At 40.9% G+C, this 19,614-nt stretch overlaps 1 protein-coding gene and 1 long non-coding RNA gene across 3 annotated transcripts in view; one reads left to right on the top strand and one right to left on the bottom strand.

Moving 5' to 3' along the window:
- The window catches only part of NGF (nerve growth factor), a 132,027-nt gene extending 129,566 nt beyond the window's left edge, over positions 1-2,461 (top strand). Inside the window, exon 4 of one of the 2 annotated variants that reach the window (XR_009154611.1) lies at positions 1,435-2,461. The gene's annotated coding sequence lies outside the window, so the exon portion shown is untranslated. Of the gene's footprint in view, positions 1-412 lie in introns of both variants that reach the window. The other variant, XR_009154610.1, reaches the window with a different exon arrangement.
- Positions 1-19,614, bottom strand: part of LOC131196045 (uncharacterized) — a 51,637-nt gene that overhangs the window by 5,295 nt on the left and 26,728 nt on the right. The window contains exon 2 of the long non-coding RNA XR_009154613.1: positions 15,200-15,385. This is a non-coding gene — a long non-coding RNA (uncharacterized LOC131196045). The remainder of the gene's footprint in view (positions 1-15,199; positions 15,386-19,614) is intronic.

Genomic DNA, 19,614 nt, shown 5'->3' with positions numbered 1-19,614 from the left:
ACTGATCTACATTGGATTTCTGCAATGAGTAGAGGTTTGGCCTAGATAGCCTAAATGGTCCTTTCCAACTCTACTATTCAAATAAAATGAAACCAGACCCCATCTTCTTGTGGAAAACAACTTGATGGTCCCATCACTTCTCTGCTTTTATTTAGCTTATAGCTACTCTCCTGTCCTGATCTGCTGCTAAGGTATATTTTGCACTGTTCAGTATTACTCAGCTTTTTAGATAAGCTGGTCTGATTGATAGACTTTCTTATATAGAGTAATGTTGATTAGATATAACCAACCCCTGACCACAAAGCAGTGTAATGTTCTGAATCAAACACCAACAGTTCTATCAGTATTTTTATCCAAGAATAAACTTTGGACAGCTCTACTGAATTCCAAATTATATTATCTTCTTTGGCAGGAATATTGTCTCGATAAAAGAGAAATCAGACATTTTCAAGAACGAGGCCTACGAAACAGCCAAGTGTGCACCATTTATCATTCTTGTAGTCAGAGAAAGCCACAAATGAACACATTCAGAGTCTGTACAAGATATTCCAAAGGACAAAACATTCACCCAAACCATCATTCTTCAACCTGAAACGCATTTCACTCCATGCCAAAATTGCTGGCTTATTGCATGCTTATTACAGAACCAACCTGAGAACATAAAGTGAACTGATAGAAAAACAGGAGGAACAGAAAATGTGGGTATTTGCCAGTCAACAAACTGACGTGGCCTTTGTTGAAATTATCTGAGCTTGCTTCATGACTTCTAAAAAGAACTTCCAAGACTTGCGTCTTCATTTTATATAGTGAGGGAGGAAAACACCTGGTTTTTCCATAAATGTCTTGGCAAACCAGACATTTATAACTGTATTCTTTATCCTCATTACTCTGAGTATGACAGAATAATTTAAACAACCTCCTTTATTCCATAGTGCAGTGGTACAGCACATGTGTTGTGAATGCAGAAGGCTGAAATTTCTATCTCGGCCATCTCCAGTTGAGGGAGGGGGAAATCACAGAAGAAGTGATGCAAAAGAGCTCTCCCCAGAATATGGGATTGTTATCAGTCAGAGTAGATCATATGGGTTAGAGATGGATAATGTTCTGAACAGTTTAAGAAAGCTGCCTTCCTTGTTTGTCTCCTGGAAAATGTCTCTGGCAGTAGCTGGCAGTTCAAGTGAGTCTAAAACGCTTACATGAAAGCCTCATCTTCCAACTGGCAGACAAAGAAAAGAGTGAATTAGAAACAGTTGCAAAGCACAGATTTACATCTGCCATCATAGGAAGGAGAGTGTGGTTGGAAAGCCAGTCCTGGGTTGGCTGCCTCCAGCTCAGGTCCACTTGCCTATTAGTCTTACCAATTGTATTAGAATCATTTATTTAAAATGAATTTGGAATTATGGTCCTTGATCACATCTGGTTTCAACCATACAGCAATTACATGTTCCAGAAAGAGACAAGGAACAAAGGAAGAAATCCAAGCAGCTACTTCATGGCTGAAATCCATTCCAAGAACCCATCAGATCCAAGGAGGAAGCTCAAGTGCCAATATTAAAGATGCCCTACTCTTGGATGAAGTTGTGATGGGAGCTCCATCAACTTAACTTTAATGTAATATTATAATGATTTGAATGGATTGCAAGTTAATGTATTAATTTACTGAAATCTTCTTACAGTGGTTTTTTTATTGGTGATAAATGATAAATGATGATAGTGGATATTTTAAGTGTTCTAGGTTATTGTGAAAATACTGGTCCTCTGAATAGGGCCATGTTCATTAACATGTTTTAGAGAATACTATGTTCTTATAGGAGTGTATGCACTAATCTTCCCAATCTGATGGCCTCTGTATAGCAAAGTAGAACTGCCAGCAGTTCATCAAGTTAAAGAATTTTGCAATTCTGGAACTGTTAGTATCAACATATCTAGAGGCCAAGGGTTTAGGAAGACTGGCATAAACCAAGGAAACTTTGCATTCAGGAGCTGCTGTGCCTGAATGCAAACCCAAAGGTTTCTGCTGTATATCATTCTGTATAATTTACGTAATTCTATTATGAAGGGAGGGTAAAGGCCTTCTCTGTTACTACCCTTCCCTCTCATGTGGAACCACGTTCCCCCTACTGTTTGGGTTCTCCCAACTTTTTTGAAATTTTGGAAGGCCATCAAGACTTATCAGGAAAACTTTAAGGGATGAAAGAAATGCTTGTTTATATGGGAGATTCTTTTTGGAGCACATTAGAATGTTAGTTATTAATATTATTACTCTGTATTGTTTTGAACTTTTCAGCTACAACTAAAGTGCAAAGAAGTTTAAATAAGCATATGAAAAATTAACTTGCCCATGGATCAGGGTTTCAGTCTCAAATTTAAGGAACATATCCTTCTGGTGGATTTCCTTATTCTTTTTTTTTTTTTTTTGTTTACATTTATACCCCGCCCTTCTCCAAAGACTCAGGGCGGCTTACAATGTATAAGGCAATGTATAAGGCAATAGTCTCATTCTATTTGTATATTTTTTTACAAAGTCAACTTCAACTTATTGCCCCCCCAACAATCTGGGTCCTCATTTTACCTACCTTATAAAGGGTGGAAGGCTGAGTCAACCTTGGGCCGGGCTCGAACCTGCAGTAATTGCAGGCTCTGTGTTCTAATAACAGGCTTCTCTATTGCCTGAGCTATCCCGGCCCCTTATTCTTATTTGCCTATATAGAATATTCTTATTTGCCTATATAGAATAAAACACCTCATTTGGCTACAATGTCTTTTTCATTCCTGCAATTTCTACAGACATATTATTCTTCCTGAAAAATAACTAGTTCTTTGGGAATGATCCCAAAACTAAATGATGGGAATGATACCAAAAATTAAAGGAAGGAAAAGTCCAGATGCTTCTGTATTGATATGGTGGTAGAGACATCACAAATAAATGGGATTGCAATAGTTGAGGGATATCTGAGGACTTGGCAGTTGTTTGGGCTTCCCTTTCACTTGACTGGAGGCAGTGGTGAATTCCAAATTTTTTTACTACTGGTTCTGTGAGCATGGCTTGGTGGGTGTGGTGTGGCTTAGTGGGCATGGCAGGGGAAGGATATTGCAAAATCTCCATTCCCTCCCCACTCCTGGGGGAAAGATATTGCAAAATCTCCATTCTCATCTCACTCTGGGGCCAGCTAGAGGTGGTATTTGCCAGTTCTCCAAACTATTCAAAATTTCCCTTACTGGTTCTCCAGAACCTGTCAGAACCAGCTGGATTTCACCCTTGACTGGAGGGCATATTATGCTGCAGAGTTAGAATAACAGGCCACTTAAATTGCTGGGCAGTGATGCTGTGGGTGCAGCAACAGAAGACAGTCATATGTTCTTTATGCTTTTAAGACTAAGAAAGAGATTTAAAAGGCAGTTGACTTGCCAATGATGAACTGCTATTACATTGCTTGGGAAATGATTAGGGGCGGGGGTGTTTAAGGGGGGAGATTGAGATTAAGCTTTCTCCAATTCTTTGGGGGTTTTTTCCTCAAGCAAAATTTAACAATCGAGTCATACAAACCAGATTGAACTAGCTAGATAACACTTTCAATGCTGATTAATTAAGTATGCTTGTGTGCTGCAGAAAATGAATCCTTATGGCTGCATAAGGCCCCTGAGCCAGGAGTTTCACACCCCTGATTTGAATGGTAATATCAAAAGATAATAATCTGCAAACGCTGCAGGTAGTGGGGGCAACAGAAATGAGCAACACTGATAATGCAGCTCTCACAAGAGTGGCAGCAAATAAGGTTCTCCAGATTTTATGTTATCTGGTTTTATTATCTATTGCTTATGAACATACATTTTACTGTTTGTGAGCTATTTTAAGTTTCTGGCCTTTGGCCATAGTAAAGAATTCACTTCCTCTGGAAGCATTTGCAAAGTGTTTATCCAACTCTTTGCCACTAACTCTCCCCAAAATCTTCTATACTAGTGTTTCTCAGTCTTGGCAACTTTAAGATATGTGAACTTTAACCCCCAGAATTCCTCAGCCAGCGTGGTGACTGGGGAATTCTGGGAGCTGAAGTCCATATGTCTTATAGTTGCCAAGGTTGAGAAATACTATACTATAATATCACCTCGTTCTAGTCTTGTTTACAATCAAATGACTATCAGTTGCCAATTTGAGAGAAATTGTGGAGCCTTTCTTAACTGGGATAATAGTTGGATATTTTCACAGCATGTAAATCAAGGGTGTCAAACTGGATTACTTCAAGTCCCAGATAAGCATTTTAATTGGCCGGGTTGGCAGTTGAAACCCGTAGACTATTGATCATGGGGGATTTCAATCTGCCATCAACTGGCGCGGCTTCCTCGATGGCTCGGGAGTTCATGGCTTCCATGACGGCCATGGACCTGACTCAATTAGTAGACAGCCCTACTCACATTGGGGGAGGCACTCTAGATCTGATTTTTGTCTCTGGCCAGTGGGTGAATGATCTGATTTCAAAAGATTTAGTTATCGAACCTTTGTCATGGTCAGATCATTCTCTTCTTCGTCTGGACTTTCGAACTGCTACTCACCACCGCAGGGAGACGGAACCAATGCGTTGGTTCCGTCCCAGGCGCCTGATGGACCCTGAGAGGTTCCTGATGGAGCTTGGGCCATTTCCTGAGAACCTGGCCCATGGCACGACTGAAGAACTAGTCGCAGCCTGGGAACAGGCCGCGGCTGGAGCTTTGGACCGTGTCGTGCTTTTGCGGCCTCTGACCCGGCGTAGGTCTCAACCAGTTCCTTGGTTCTCCGAGGAGCTGAGGGAGATGAAACGCCAGAGAAGACGCCTAGATAGTGTCTGGAGATCCAGCCGTTCTGAGGCTGACCGGACACTAGTTAGGTCCTATAGTAGGACCTACCTAGTGGCATTGAGGGATGCGAAGCGTTCCTACGTCTCCTCCCTCATTGCGTCGGCAGATAACCGCCCGGCCGCCCTGTTTTGAGTTACCCGCTCTCTCCTTCAACAGGAGGGGCGGGAGGACCCATTACAAGGGCGTGCCGAGGAGTTTAACGGTTATCTATACGATAAAATCGTTCAGCTTCAGGATGGATTGGATCAAAATTGGGTAGATCCAGGCGAGAGTTTCGAGACCCGTCTTGTTGAGACTGTTTGGGATGGTTTTGACCCTGTGACTCCCAAGGACATGGACAGGTTGCTGGGAAGGTTGAATGCCACCACATGTTTACTGGACCCGTGCCCCTCCTGGTTGGTGCTGGCCACGCAGGAGGTGACATGAGGGTGGCTCCGGGGGATTACAAATGCTTCTTTGCAGGAGGGGGTCTTTCCCACTGCCTTGAAAGAGGCGGTGGTGAGACCTCTCCTCAAGAAGCCTTCCCTGGACCCAGTTGTTTTAGGAAATTATCGTCCAGTCTCCAACCTTCGTTTTACGGCGAAAGTTGCAGAGAGTGCGGTGGCATGTCAACTACCCCAGTACCTGGATGAAACCGTCTATCTAGACCTGTTCCAGTCTGGCTTCTGGCCCGGATACAGTACGGAGACGGCTTTGGTTGCGTTGGTGGATGATCTCTGGAGGGCCAGGGATAAGGGTTACTCCGCTGCCCTGGTCCTATTAGACCTCTCAGCGACTTTCGATACCATCGACCATGGTATCCTGCTGCGCCGGTTGGAGGGGTTGGGAGTGGGAGGCACCGTTTATCGGTGGTTCTCCTCCTACCTCTCTGACCGGACGCAGACGGTGTTGACAGGGGGGCAGAGATCGACCCCGAGGCGCCTCATGTGTGGGGTGCCGCAGGGGTCTATTCTCTCGCCTCTCCTGTTCAACATCTATATGAAGCCGCTGGGTGAGATCATCAGTGGTTTTGGGGTGAGATACCAACTGTACGCTGATGATACGCAGCTGTACTTTTCCACCCCAGGCCACCCCAACGAAGCTATCGAAGTACTGTTCTGGTGTCTGGAAGCCGTACGGGTCTGGATGGGGAGGAACAGGCTCAAGCTCAATCCCTCCAAGACGGAGTGGCTGTGGATGCCGGCACCCCGGTACAGTCAGCTGCAGCCGCAGCTGACTGTTGGGGGCGAGTCATTGGCCCCGATGGAAAGGAGGCCGCAACTTGGGCGTTCTCCTGGATGGACGGCTGTCGTTTGAAGATCACCTGACGACCGTCTCCAGGAGACCTTTTTATCAGGTTCGCCTGATTTGCCAGTTGCGCCCCTTCCTGGACCGGGATGCCCTATGCACAGTCACTCATGTTCTCGTGACTTCTCGCTTGGATTACTGCAATGCTCTCTACATGGGGCTCCCCTTGAAGAGCACTCAGAGGCTCCAGTTAGTCCAGAATGCAGCTGCGTGGGTGATAGAGGGAGCGGTTTGGAGCTCCCATGTAACAACCATCCTGCGCAGACTGCACTAGCTGCCTGTTGTCTTCCGGGTGCGCTTCAAGGTATTGATTACCACCTTTAAAGCGCTCCATGGCTTAGGACCGGGATATTTACGGGACCGCCTACTGCCATCTTGTATCACCCAGTGACCTGTGTGTTCTCACAGAGAGGGACTCCTTAGGGTGCCGTCAGCCAAGCAATGTCGACTGGTGGCCCCCAGGGGAAGAGCCTTCTCTATGGGGGCTCCCACCCTGTGGAACGAGCTTCCCCCTGGACTTCAACAAATACCTGGCCTTCGGACCTTTCGCCGCAAACTTAACACTTATTTGTTTCGTCTTGCTGGACTGGCTTGAATTTTAATTTCAATTTTTAGCTGATTTTATGGGGTTTTAATTTTATATTAACTTTTAGTGTTACTTGTATTTTAATATTAGGCCAAATTTAATAAGTTTTTTAATGTTTGTTTTTAATATTGTATGTATTGCTGTATTTTTATTCCGCCCTGAGTTCTTCGGGAGAAGGGCGGTATACAAATTAAAATATTATTATTATTATTATTATTATTATTATTATTATTATTATTATTATTATTATTATTATTATTATTATTATTAATATTGTTATTGTTATTATTGTTATTATTGTTATTATTATTATTATTATTAATTGTCCTCTGCTGACTAGCCATGGGGACGGGACAGATGGGATGGACACCTCCTGCAACATTCTGCCAGCCAAAACAGGGTGCAGAGGTACCACAAAATCCTGTGCTTCGTTTCGGCTGTCAGAGTGCTTCAGGAGATTGTCCAGGCCAAAATGGGCTGTGGGTGGGGGGGGCTACATGATGTCCCCCATGCCCCATTCTGGCTGCCAGAGGCACTGTGGGCCAGTCCTTTGCTATTTCCAGGACGCCCCCCCCCCGGGCCAGATTTAACCACCCCATGGGCCAGATCCAGTCCAAGGGCCTTGAATTTGACACCCCTGATGTAAATGGTCAGCAATTAGTTGAAACTAATGAATGTAAGCAGTGGTGGGACTCAACTAATTTAACAACCAGTTCTCTGCCCTAATGATTTCTTCCAACAACCAGTTTGCCAAACTGCTCAGAAAGTTAACAACCAGTTCTCCCAAAGTGGTGCAAACTGGCTGAATCCCACCACTGAATATAAGGTAATATTTTAAACAGCATTTTTAAGGAGACTGGAACAGTGGTGGGTTTCAAAAATGTTTACTACTAGTTCTCTGGGTGTAGCTTGGTGGGCGTGGCATGGTTTGGTGAGTGTTGCAGTGGAAGGATACTGCAAAATCCCAATTTCCTCCCCATCAACTGGGACCAGGGACGTAGAGAATAGATGGGAGCAGGGCCAGTCAGATGTGGTATTTACTGATTCTCAAAATTTCTCAAAATTTCTGCTACCGGTTCTCCAGGACTGGTCAGAACCTCCTGGAACCCATCTCTGGACTGGAGATGTAAAGAAAGGTCAGAATTCAGTACTGGGAATGAAAGCCAGTAAATAGAACTGCTTTCTCAATATGTGGCTTGCCCAGTGCAACCCTTATGGTTGCTTCAATGGCAATGATAGTGATGTGTGTATATGTGATCTTGTAAAGTTAACCATAAAATGTGAGTAAGTTTTGCCCTAGAATGATTTCTCAGACATCAGATATGAATTGTTAAATTATGTGTATGCCAAATATTCTTCGGTATTATTTACTGTTGTGCATCAAGAGCATTTAAATAAAAAGCATCACTGCACCATCACTATTAAATGCAAGACAACATGTCATTTCTCGCAAGCCAGTTATGTCATTGTACATCAGACACCAAGTGTTCCAGGACTCAGTTACTGAACATTGATTTCACTGGTTATTTGTTTGCAAATATGACTGCATGTCAAATATGAATAATAAATATTTGCTGACTATTCTGCAACCACCATAAGTCTGGTTGAATACAGTTCAAGTGCCCTCTAGTGAGACAAGAGATGTGTTGCTTCTGGAATCTTTTCAGGGAACTATTTACTAATTCTGGAAATGGAATAAACAGATGAAAGTAACGTTCTGTTTTTTCTCTGGAGGAAGCATTATTTGATATTTGTAAATACACAAATATCAATTAATAGTCTAGATAGATACATTATTTCATATTACTAGACATACTCAGCCTCTAGTATCTTACAATGAAAGAGATCAGTACTATAAATGGTCTCATCCCAAAATCCCCAAAACTTTAACCAAAGACTGTCTACTGTTGACCTCACCCCATTCCTAAGAGGTCTGTAAGGGGCATGCATAAGAGCACCAGTGTGCCTACCATTCCTGTCCTAATGTTCCCTTTGGTTGTATTCATTTTGTATGTTTATTTCATGCTTATACTTATATATATTGTTTAGTATGTGTTTGACAATTAATAAATAAAATAAATAAATAACAGCTTAAGAAACCATTTTCATGGCCATTAGCAAGGGATTAATTTAACCTGTGTTTTATGTTTTTTTTCATCCAGTTTATGCTGACAAATTGGTTATGTTGTTTGATTTAATTAAAAGAGCAGGGTTGCTAAATTAATGTATGTTTAAACATGTGCATTAGTATACGAATACACATACCCATAGAATCACATTGATTATTCTTTTAATCTTTTATACTTTTAATCCATGAAAGAGATAATGAGACAATTAGGAAGAGGAAGGGTACAAAATTCTAAGGAATTAGGGAGAGTAAGGGTGCAAAGGAACACGGTGGCTCAGGGGCTAGGACGTTGAGCTTGTCGATCGAAAGGTCGGCAGCTCAGCGGTTCGAATCCCTAGTGCTGCCGTGTAACGGGGTGAGCTCCCGTTACTTGTCCCAGCTTCTGCCAACCTAGCAGTTTCGAAAGCACGTAAAAATGCAAGTAGAAAAAATAGGGACCACCTTTGGTGGGAAGGTAACAGCGTTTTCCGTGCGCCTTTGGCGTTGAGTCATGCCGGCCACATGACCACGGAGACGTCTTTGGACAGAGCTGGCTCTTCAGCTTTGAAACGGAGATGAGCACCGCCCCCTAGAGTCAGGAACGACTAGCACGTATGTGCGAGGGGAATCTTTACTTTTACCTTTTTAAGGGTGCAAAAAGTCCAAAGATGGGGTCTTTGAAACATAGACAGAAACCTGCATATTGACTGAGTCCTTGCTTTTTATAATAATGTTATTAGCATTTACAAATACAAAGGTAAAAGACTAATGCAAACTAAGCAAAATATAAAAAGAAAAGAAAAGTACAAAGAAATAAAAATAAGAAGTGTGTGAATATATGTGTGTATGTGTGTTTCCTCCCTCTCTCCTCTTAGACTAGCATAAACAACTTCAGTAATTTAACACCTTCTCTAACATTTCACTATTCTAAATGATTCTTGAGGCAAAACTGAATCTCATGGTAAATTATGTCAATGTTGACAGCCATGCAAGGATTCAGGCAATGCTAAATCAACCAACAAAAAAATCCCTAAGCTATCTGTTACCATAATAACCACAAAGTAAGACTTTTTGAAGGAGGCATTTAACATGTCTAAAAACAAGTTTAAAAATTTAATACTAAGGAAAAGTCCTGGAAATATGGTACTTAAATCTAAATACATTTTCATATGAATATACTAAATGAGGAGATGTTGCTTAAAGGATTAGGGACTTGGACTCATCATTTGTAATCCTCACTTTTTCATCAGGAATGCAAATACAGTAAGTAGATCTTTGGCATAACAGAAACCTAGAATAACACTTTCCTTTTCCATTCTCTTCCTTCTATCCTGCAGATCTTAAAAGTATGTACTGTTTACACGCCTAATATGTGAACTACAGCATTTTCATTTTGAAATGCAATTTTGGACACTTCTATCCTTTTTGGAAGTAGCTTTCTTCCAAAAACGTCCCTCTTTTGAATCTTGCTGCTAAATCGATGAACTTCTCTCTTCTCCTATATATGTGCCATTGTTCAACAAATGTTTATATCTAGACTTAAAGTCAGACAATCAGGCAGGAATTTTAGAAACTGACACAGAACTCCTCATCTGCTGATCATTTTGTAAAACAGGCCAAGCGATGAGAATAAGTTTACATGTTACCAAGACTTCTAGAAGTAATCTCTATTACAGAATTGCAGAGAAAGCTTATCCCCTTACAACTTTTGTATATCTGACTGCACAAAAAAATGCCTAACAATTCTTATATTCCATTCTATCTTTTTAGCCCCAACTATTTTCAGTATCCACTGATTTGATTTTCCTTCTTCTGTATGCACATACATGAACATACATATATACATAGTGTACATACATACCTACAGGGGTGAGCTGCTGTGGGTTCGCAGGGGGTTGGGAGAACCTCTAGCTAAGATTCTGTGCAGTTCGGAGAACCCCCAAATCCTACTCCTGGCTGGCCCCGCCCAACCCTTCTTGTTCCTCCCAGGAGTCTCCATGCGGCCCCTTTTTTCCCCAGAAATTTTTATTGAATTTTTTAAAAAAGTGGACTTTGCTCCACGTCTCTGATTTTTAACATCTATGTCAAATCTAATTTATTATGTCATGTGTTCTCAGTTTATATATAGGTTTACATATCTCTTGATTCCATTTATATCAAGTATATACCATGTTATTACTACTATTACAACTCTATACATATTTAATAAAATTATTATTCCCTCATAAATACAATATACATTGATATATACATTTCCAGACAATCCTTATCCCTACTTTCTGGCATTCTTCCTCCTCTCAAGCCAGTCATAAAATTTACTCCAGACCTCGTAATACCTTGATTCACATTTATCTTTAAGTTCTAGGGTAAGTCTATCCATTTCTGCGCAGTTGTAAATTTTATTTATTATGTCTTCTTCCAAGGGTACATCTTTGCACTTCCACTTTTGGGCAAATGTTAGTCTTGCCGCGGTTAGTATGTGCAATATTAAATAAATAACACTTTTATCTTTTTTTTTTTGACAAAATTTTTATTATTTTTGTAAAACATAAAACAATCATTTTGAACAGAGTATCAGTTAGGTACATCTTTAAACAAATCAAATTTCACCCCCCAATACATTAAATCCACTATATTTCCTTTTCCCTTGTAAAATTATTTTTATTTGCACGAATTTCCCCCAAAATTCTATTCTATCCCCCCCATTCTGAAATCAATATTTAAATCAAGTCTAGTCCCCAAATTTCAAACCCCTTCTACTCCTTTAATCCAAATATAACAGTAGTTTAATCTCATAAAAAAAAACTACAAGAAAAGAAAAAAGAAAAGAAAGCAAATATAAAATGTCTCTAACCTAACAATTCAGTTTCTATTTCATATTTAACAACACTTTTTTCTTGTTTGTCGTCCATCATACTCAATAAGAAAAATTCTGGTTTGACCTCAATTTTGATCATTAACATTTCCTCTAACCAGCTTCTTATTTGCTGCCAAAAAAATTGTTGTTTTTGGCATTCCCACCACATATGGTAATATGTTCCTAATTCCATTTCACATTTCCAACAAATTGGAGAATATTTTTTACTAATCTTTGCCAATCTTGTGGGTGGGATATGCCACCTGTAAAACATTTTATACAGGTTTTCTTTGTATGTGGCCACCAATGTAATTTTAATATTTTTTTCCCATAAATTTAACCACTTGCCCAAATCAATACTGTACCCGAAGCATCTGCCCCAGGTTATCATATTCTCCTTGACTTGTTCTTCATACATACCTTGTTCTAATAGATACCTATATAGTTTCCCTATGACCTTTTTCTCCGTATTTAGTAAAATTTTATCCAACTCTGATAGTTCTGACTTTATGCCCTTTTCTTTTTTATCTTTCAAGAATTTGGACTGTATTTGTAGATAAACCCACCATTCTAATTCCATTCCCTCTTCCTTCAATTTGTGCCTTGATTTCAATTCCCCTTTGACATTCAATAGTTCTTTGTATGTAGCAATCTCTCCTGTTTTAAGAAGATTAGGATGTGTGAGCATTTCTACTACCGATATCCACGCGGCCCGTTTTGAATGCATGTGATTGCAGGGCGCGTGCGGAGGCTCGTGGAGGGTGAAAAATGGGCCTACTGGAAGTTCGGGAAATTTCTGGCCTCCAGAGGGCTTCCAGAGCCTGGAGAGGCCGTTTTCGCCCTCCTGGAGGCCTGACGAAAGCCTCCAGAGCCCAGGGAGGGGAAAACCGCCCCCCCCCACTATGGTTCAGGAAGCTGACTAGGCCACACCCACAATGGCCATGCCCACCCAGCAACCGGCAGAGAACATCTTGCTAAAAATTTTGAAGCCCACCCCTGCATATATATTTGAAAAGCTTTTCCCCTCTTCAAAACGTCGGTATTTCTGCAAAGTCTGCTGCTACTTCTCTCTTGTTTGTGAAGACAGGTGCTCTGGCTTCATATGAAATTAAACCTGAAAAATGACATTTTGCATTTCTAATACTTCAGTCTATCTGTCACGGGTGTTCAGATATCCTATAAGGGAGTTCTGTATCATCTCCTGAAGTCGACAGCATGCTGTCAACTTAAGCGCAGATACACTGCAAGTTTTTTAACCAGTTGCTTTCTTTATGGGAGAAAGCTTCATGCAGTGGCAACTGTGATTTTACTTCACTGCGCTGTTTACATGTGAAGTGTCTGGAACCCATACCTCATTTCGGACATTAATACAATTGAGCATGTCCAGAAATATTTTACAAGAAGAGTTCTCCACTCCTCTGATCACAACAAAATACCTTATGTCACCAGACTTGAAATCCTGGGTTTAGAAAATTTAGAACTCCGCCGCCTTCGACATGACTTGAGTTTAACTCATAGAATCATCTGTTACAATGGCCTTCCTGTTGAAGACTACTTCAGCTTTAATCACAACAATACACGAGCACACAATAGATTTAAGCTTAATGTGAACCGCTCCAATCTTGATTGCAGTAAATATGACTTCAGTAACAGAGTTGTTAATGCCTGGAATGCACTACCTGACTCTGTGGTCTCTTCCCAAAATCCCCAACGCTTTAACCAAAAACTATCTACTATTGACCTCACCCCATTCCTAAGAGGTCCGTAAGGGGCGTGCATAAGAGCACCAACGTGCCTACCGTTCGTGTCCTAATGTTCCCTTTGATTGTATTCAATTTCATATAGTTATTACATACTTATGGTTATATATATGCTTATATATCGTATAATTATTTCATGCTTATGCTTATATACAATGTTGTGACAAACGAACAAAAATAAAAAAATAAAAAAACTTCTCATGCAAAAGGCAGCTCATGGTAGCCCAGGTCTTTTCCTTTAAAAACATTATCTTTTGTTCCTGTAAAACCTTAATGAGAGTCATTTGGACGGGAAGAAATATATTGGTTCTTTCTTACAAAGTTTCTAGGTGAACCTTCTCCAGTTCAAAGGCCTCCTGAGGTCTTCCCAAAAGGCTGGTTGGAAATTCCAGGACCAGTAGTCTCAACATGCATCAGGTTGAAGAAAGCTATGCTAGGTCTTCCTGTCTAAAGTTTTCCTGGCAGGGCTCCTGCAGCCTTTGTTTAAGGGATGTGTCCTCTTAATGGAATGGTCAGTGGTGTTGACTCAGAGTCCCCACAGTGGAACAGTTGTTTTGTGATTCAAGATGACAGAACTTGACTTACCAGAACAAGTTTTTTTTTCCAATTAAGAAAACAAGATATTACTGTAAATTCATGAAGCCAGACTTCAAACGCTGGCTTTCATTCACATATACAATGACATCCTTAAAACCTCATCTCCCATTGATCTTGCTTCTTCCCAATGTTTGCTTTTTTTTCCCCTAAGCCCCCTGCAATGGAATGAGATGAGCTCGTATCATCAGTTAATATGTAATGTCCTCAGAGTCTCTGTGGTCTCATATAAGGTCACGGATGTATATCCTCCAACAGGAATTCCTCACTTTTTGCACCAAAAAAAAAAATCAGAAGATAACAAAAAAGTGAAAAGATCTAAGGTTCTAAAAAGCAAATTATTCCTATGGACAGTAGCAAGCATAAGAAGAGGGACTTGGGTAAGTTCCAACTTCTGAGTTATCTACCTTGATGTGTACTGTAATTCTGAAATGGTCAGTTATACAGTTGACCATGATTGCTACTGTTCATTTTAGTTTTCTCTTTCTCCTACAAGTTTTATTTCTTAGGGGTGCCCTAACATCTTACATTTTGCCATACCTTTAAACTCATGTTCCAATGTCAATGAAAATCCATCAGTGGTCATGTTATCTTGCAACTGAAAATACAGTGAAAATATGGAAGACACTGCAAAAGCAAGAATGGATATGAATGAAAGGCTAGGCTAATAAGAGATATATCAGAACTAGTTTTTGTTTTTGTAGTTTTGAGTAAAAGAAACTACCTTATCTGCACTAGCAATAGAAACTGCCAAATGAGGAACTCAGCTTTACATTCAAAGTTGTTTAAAGACCAGACCGAGAACCCTGTAGGAAAAAAAGTGACAGAACCTGTGGGTAGAGTCAAAAGAGGAATCAGCCTACAGTCTCTATATAGCCACAAATAGACTAAACCCAACCTCTCTTGAGTTCTGTTGACACTTATCTAATATCAACATAGTGCTATTAGCTGAGTAGATTCCGTTTCATAGTCATGGCTAGTAATAAATCAGTTTAATTGGAACTTCGTGTGTGGTCCTACTCTTTTGCAACTGACAAATCCCAAACAATTAAAATTACTAGTTCAACTTAATGAGTTTATCTACCAACATTGGCATGTTATGAGAACTGTAATTCTAAAACATCTGCAAGGAGAATAACTTGAAGAGTTTCATTTAAATTATGCATAGGGCTTACCATGCTTCCTTCTTCATAGTTGGAATCTCAAGGTTTGTTTGCGTTCTGTTTGTACTTCTGCTCTGAATCCATGTAATCCTACTTCCCAATTGTTGGCTTCTCGTCTTCTTTGTGTTTTCCAATTCTTCTAAATCCATTTTGCATTTAATCACCTTCCTTGTAATAACTCTGAAATCCAATCCTGTTCTGAATTATATAAAATAAATAACATAAGTTTTCCAGATTCTCAACAATTTATAAAAGCAACCAGAGTCCCCAAACCCTTTCAAGAACCTTTTGTGTAACTGCATTAGCTACCATGTATGTCCAAGGTTGCTCTTGTGTTTAAATAAACAAGTACTAAGGAGACAATGTTATATATGATTACATGATAGTAAGGCCAACTAAACTCTCTAAATGGTTGAATACACATACAGAGGATTGTACTATGTTATTTATTTTGGAAAATCTAACACACTAAGAAATCCTAAGAGTTTTACAAATGAACTTTAGCTGCGTAATCACCACCAGACTCACTGTCCCTGTCTGCATCCTGTTCTCAGATTCTCATCATGTCTTCCACAGCCTGTCCTCTTCTCTCCACCTGCCCCCTTTGCTCCCCACTCCATTCCACTTCTCAGTCTATGGCCTCTATCAACCATACTCAACCCCCCACTAACTCTAACCAATCACACTTTCTCTCTATTACAAACTCAGCAAATGATTGCCTTTGCCCTCTAGACATTCAGCAATCTAAAGGCTACTATGCTGCCAATGGGGAGCTTACTCCTACACAGTCTCTCCCCTCAAATACAGTCCAAGGTGGGTCACAGATCACACCATACAAACAATCCTTCCATCAATCCTAGGCTTCACACAAGAGAGGTCCAGTGAGCTGTCTCCAAAAAACTGCTTGTGTCAATAATCATCATTGATAGGAGCACCAGCAGTAGATATATTGCCTTAATGGACTTCCAATGAGCAGCGGATGATCAGTTGCAGGGAAGAAGATTGGCTATTGTTATGTTCTCTCTCAGAAATCCATTAGGAAATAAAGCTATGAAATTGTAGGTTCAGGGATGAGCTGGTCCAACGTAGTACCCAAGACAATTTGCTCTCCCAACAGCAAACGTTACCCTAAAGCAGGGGTCTGCAAACTTGGCTCTTTTAAGACTTGTGGACTTCAACAGCCAGCTTTGCTGGCTGAGGAACTCTGGGAGTTGAAGTCCACAAGTCTTAAAAGAGCCAAGTTTGCAGACCCCTACCCTAAAGCACCATGCCTAGATTATAACCTATTTTTTGTGCACCTGAAATGATAATTTGCTCATGGAGCTGTGCTTTTGGTTAATCCAGATGAGTATCCCCCTAGACAAGATGGAGAAGTGGCTGACAACAGAGACCCAACATCCAGCCAAATGTTAACAATTCACCAAGTACCAGTCCTGTGCTCAGCTAGCATGATATTGCAGATTAATCCCAGAGGCTCCTTTTGTTAAAAGAAAATCATGCCCAGTGAAATCTCAAGTCTAACCTTAAAGACTCGGCCAGTTGACAAAATGATAGTGTAGCTGGGTGGCCATTGTTCAGGAAAGCAAATCTTCCAGCATATCATTTTTTTTCTCACCACATCACCAATCAACCTATTCTGTTTCATAAATAAAAAGAAACCCAGGCAAGTATGCACTCCCCTTTCCCTGCTGAGGTCTCTCATTACACATTCCAGTCTCGGCATATTTTTGGAGGACCACAGAAATGCATACTTTAAAATCTGTCTCATAAACTTCCTCGACATTGAAGTGTACACTTTGGAACCAGTCACTTTCTCCCCTCGCTCTGCTCTTTGGAATGCTTTCCCAACATCCCCTGGTTCAACGATAGCAACCACCACCACATGCTGCTTTAGAGAGCAGGCAGCAAGTTGAGTTCTTGTGGGACCATGGTGCTGACAGGATGAAATGAAGTTTAACTGGCTGCAGGATTTACTCTTGGGATATAAGCAACTGCAGTTCTGCTGTTGATTTATAATGAAGTATGAATGAGTCACAGGGGTCCAATTTTCCACTTATAAACTTCCTACTTACTATATGGAAATCTACAGCCACCATCACCTCTGCCTCCAGAAAAAGAAGGATGGGTTCAAAGAGGGATCCTTACCCAACCAAGCAGCATTGAAGCTGTAGTTGCACTAAAATGTTAAAGCTACAGCATTTAGAATGTACAGAAAAAGCATTTAATTGTTTTTCTCTTTGAGGAATATGTTCGGTTTCTTTTATCTTACGAGACAACAGTTATGAGCCAGCTTGTAACAATCCAGAAAATGACAAATATGTCACATTTACTTTTTGAGTGAGTGAGTGAATGAATTCAATTTCAGTTTCAAACTCAATGATTCTGAGAGGCTTACAATTCAGAAAATATATTATGATTTTTTTTTAAAAAATTAAATTAAAACATTTTAAAAACAGTAAAACCAGTAAAAAACATTAAACACATCAAATTCAAGAAACAGAAGAAACTAGAAGTTTTTGACAAATTGTACATTCTGTAGTAATCTGCATGACTGGTGCTAACTAAATGGTCCCTAAAAAGAAAAAGTTAGATTCATTCGGTGTACATTCTAGCATGAAGCCCCCTATGGTACATCATGTGGCAGTTCCACCACCATCAGGGGTGGTGATGATGATGATTTATGATGATCAGAAGCTACGATCATCACAGCAGCTGGTGTGCCTTTTATATGAATGTAGACTTCACCTTATGGTAAAATCCTTGCAAGCCAAATGAAAAAAAGAAAGAGGCAACTATGGAAGGCTATATTGTCTCCCAGCAGCAAAGAATCTGCAAAAAGTGGTAATCTCCCCATTGCCTCACAATATCCTCATGCAGATTTTCCTGTCAAGAAAGGTTAATTGCGTGGCTCTTCATCATACAATGCATCTGTGAAATGCTATATTATCTGCCTATTCTAAATCTCTATATTTAAGGTACTATTCCCGAAAATGCTAGATTAGATTAATAGTAAATTAAGAGTTAGCTATCAATTTCATTGTGTAGCTTCTGGGCTCATCTAGCTTCGTCTTTATTCTGAACAAACTACTGACCAGATAGAACCTGGACCCATCCAGAACATCCACAATTACCGTATATACTCGAGTATAAGCCGAGTTTTTCAGCACATTTTTTGTGCTGAAAAACGTCCCCTCGGCTTATACTCGGGTCTATACGGCTTATACTCGAGTGTTTTTTTTTTAAGCCCCTCGGCTTATACTCGAGTATATACAGCTTATACTCGAGTTTTTTTTTTCTTTTTTTCACATTTTACCGGACGGAAGCCCTGCCGGTGCAGTGAGAGGGCGGGGCGGGGGAGCCGCCAGCCTTCTCAGCTGAGGGAGGGAGGGTTTCTCCAACCGGTAGGTGCCTCATTTCCCACCCTCGGCTTATACTCGAGTCCCCAGTTTACCCCAGTTTTTGGGGTAAAATTGGGGACCTCGGCTTATACTCGGATCGGCTTATATTCGAGTATATACGGTACTTTCTTATTTCTGAGCTTAAATTGATCTAGAACTCAAATCAAATCAATATCCAAATTATGATCTCATTCCTATCAGCAATTGTCCAATAACAAACTACATGTATGTGTAGTACTTATAAAGTATGTGTATGTATGTGTAGTACTTATAAAGAAATAAAGGGGTGTGTTTGTGTGTATGTGCTTTATCACCGGCATTACCACTCTTTCATGTACTTGTTCATCAAATATAAAGTGTGATAAGGATTACACCAGTGTCAACTGAGCTAATCATAACCATTTCCATCTTGTTTCATAACATTCTGTGTGCCTAGAATTTTAGCAAAGGACCGATACTTAGTTGTCAGATGAACTAGATCATTGGTTAAAGCACCAGGGTTGGTGTCCTGTCCCCCCACCTCAGTCCGGGAGGCACGTGAACTGACTCAATTAGCCAGCAATTTAGTCCACGGCAGCTATCAGCTCTGGCAGCAACCAGAAAACATCTGCCAAGGTTTTCCCTGATGTTACCGGAGCAACCAGGAAGTCAGGAACAAACAGCAATCCAGGCCAAATGCTCAGTCAAATAGTTCAGCTCAAGTTTTCTCCAGTCAGTTTGTTTGTCCATCACAAAGTAGTAGAGCAGCCCTCCTGCTTTTGTACCCTGTGGGGTGTGGCTCTGTGACTCAGCACTTTCTAGGCCTGCTCAACCTCTTCTTCTGTTGTTCCCGCCTCTCTTGTCTATGAAACCGGGGATATAACCAGGACTGATTGTCCACAGCTGGGTCTGGAAGCGTTCCTGGGCGGGGGAAGATACAGGAGACAGAGGCCTCATCACCTTCTCCACCTGGCCTGCCTCTGGCTCCTGGAGCTGAGCCAGAGAGGCTGGCCCTGCAGAGGGGAGCCCTGACAGCCCTTCCCCCTCACT

The sequence above is a fragment of the Ahaetulla prasina genome, chromosome 3 (assembly GCF_028640845.1).
Source record: "Ahaetulla prasina isolate Xishuangbanna chromosome 3, ASM2864084v1, whole genome shotgun sequence".
NCBI classification, from domain to species: Eukaryota; Metazoa; Chordata; class Lepidosauria; order Squamata; family Colubridae; genus Ahaetulla; species Ahaetulla prasina.
This window is presented reverse-complemented; position numbering and strand designations above follow the sequence as displayed.